This window comes from Pteropus alecto, unplaced genomic scaffold, assembly GCF_000325575.1.
Source record: "Pteropus alecto unplaced genomic scaffold, ASM32557v1 scaffold100, whole genome shotgun sequence".
Lineage (NCBI taxonomy): Eukaryota > Metazoa > Chordata > Mammalia > Chiroptera > Pteropodidae > Pteropus > Pteropus alecto.
Window position 1 is genome coordinate 335,745 of NW_006430723.1, and position 2,468 is coordinate 338,212.

A 2,468-nucleotide genomic window follows, 5' to 3' on the forward strand; every position below is an offset into this window, starting at 1 on the left:
AATTTAATAAGGACTAAGGCTGAACAGTGCCCAGTCTGGTCAAACTCCCCCCACCCCCACATATTCTCCTTCCTCCAGCTCCTGAATTTCTTTGCTCTTCCGGAAATTCTTAGGTTGAACGAATGAGAAATCACTTCTCCTAAGATCTAAATGATAACAGCTCCTATTAACCAAGTGCCGAGCATCATACTAATCATTTTTATGTGTATTATTCAATCCTAATAAACCTTCTAAGTAGGTAATATTATCCCCACTTTACAGATGGGGAAGCTAAAGTTCAGAGCTCAAAAAATGGCACACTCAAGACTTGAATTCAAGTTATCAAATTCCAAAATCTATTTTTAAATACAGTGCCTTCCTACCACCGCTTTGCTGTATTATGCCCACTGAGCCTTCCCCTGCCAAAATGAAGATTCCCTAAATCCACCTGCTTTTGCAGACAGCCAAAAATATCCATATATTATTTTGGTTCTACCTTTGTTCTAGTGATATTTGTCTGTCCTTACTCTGTGTTTCCCATGAATATGCAAAAACAATTTGAGGCATGTTCATGTTATGTATATGCTTTTTTTGTGCATGTGTGTATACATGACTGCATACAGGTGTATACCTGTGTATATGCACATTTGGGCATGTATGGTTGTGAGTACATGTGTATCTGAATGCATGTATGTGTATACATATGGATGTACATTGTGCATGTATGTGTGTGTATGTATGAGTAAATGCACATGTATATGTATGTGGGTGTGCATGTATTTGTATATATGTATGCGGTTGTGCTTGTGTATGTGCACGTGTGTATGCATGTGTGCTCATGCTACATTTCACAGACAACAGTTCCTGCTTGGTTGTTATGGGAACCACAGTTCTAAAAATGTTAAACTGAATCCCACTCCATGTGGGCCAGAGAAACCAGAAGAGAGAGAGAGAACTGAATGACAGACACATCTGGGGGCCCACAGCTAAGACAGAATCATGGGCTCAGCAAGAATTCAACAGGCACAGACTAGTCAGAAGTCTGGTCTCACTCCTGGGACCCAATGGCTTAGATCAAGGCCTCAGTTCTGCTTCTTCCCATCTCTCCCTCCTGATTCTTTCCCAGCTTCATGCTCTCTAACCACCTCCCTTCCTTCCTCTTTCCCCCTTTTCTTTTCTTTCCTTCTTTTTTGGGGGGCCAACAAAATCCACATAATAATTAAACACTTAGGTGTGCTGGGCAGTAGACTTGGTGATATGGCGGCCACAGCGTGAATCTGTGCTCTTCAAGGAGCTCAAGGTTGGGGGGATTTGAATAATACATGGGGGAGGGGAGAAGGCAGAGCAAAAGGAGAGATGACAGATGAGGGTGGAAGATGGAGTTAGGTCAGATATGGAGGGCTTTAACTCCAGTGTATTTTTTCAAAGAAAGTGGAAACCATGGTCAGTTTGAGATAAAACACCATGAATAATGTTTTAAGGAAATTACAGTAGTAGTAATGTGGAATGTGGAATGGAGGAAGAGAGAATGGAGGCAGAGGGACCACAGGAAGCAGTTTGGTATAGCGCAGGTTTGTCTCAACAGGGCACAGGGGTTAGGGTAAAGGGAGAGGAAATAGAAGATATTCTGGGTTGCTTTGTCAAACTTCCCCCATCTCCCACCTCATCAAGATTCTCATTATTCTTCCCTTTTTCTCCAAGGCTCGAGTGAGCCTTTGTTACCAATGTGTGTGTCAAATTCCTCAAATGCACTGGAAAGGAAAAAACTGGGAACCACTGGCCTAGCATGTGGTAGGCACTCAGTAATACTTGTGGAATGAGTGGATATATGGATATGCACTGGTCTTGGAACTGGAAGGCCCAGATTCAAGGTCTACTTCTTATCATCTGTGTGCCCTTAAGAAAATCCCCAAACCTGTTGGCCCTCAGTTTCCTCTTCTATATAATGAGGGGGTCAGACAGGATGTTCTTATAAGACCCTTCCAAATACACATTATTTTATGATTCTATGTCATTGTCACAGCAAGGTATTTGTCTGAGATCCTGACGATAGATACAGAGAGAATAAGTGGGGGAAATATTTAAATACAGGAATCAACATCTTCTGGCTTCAGTTTTCAGCAATATTGTTGAATAGATAACCAAAGACCTTCCTGCTACACAATATGCAGACTGATTCACAAAATATAACATTGCTGAAATGCTTAGCTGAGCTTGCAAGAAAGGAAAGAAAATCTACATGGATCAAAACAAGGGAACTGAGACCTAGAAATGTAAGCATGAGATATGCTGTGACTAACCCCAGAAGGTATGGAAAGGGAGATATATTGCTTGTCTTTCCTGACCCAAGTCCTGGTTGGAGTAGGAGTAACCTCTGAGAATTTATAACTACTTGAGTTAGAGTTTGAACTTAACACCTGCATGGTACAGGAACCTTAGGCCAAAAAATTAACATAAAATTGGTCTCCATCAGTTGATACTCCTGGAAT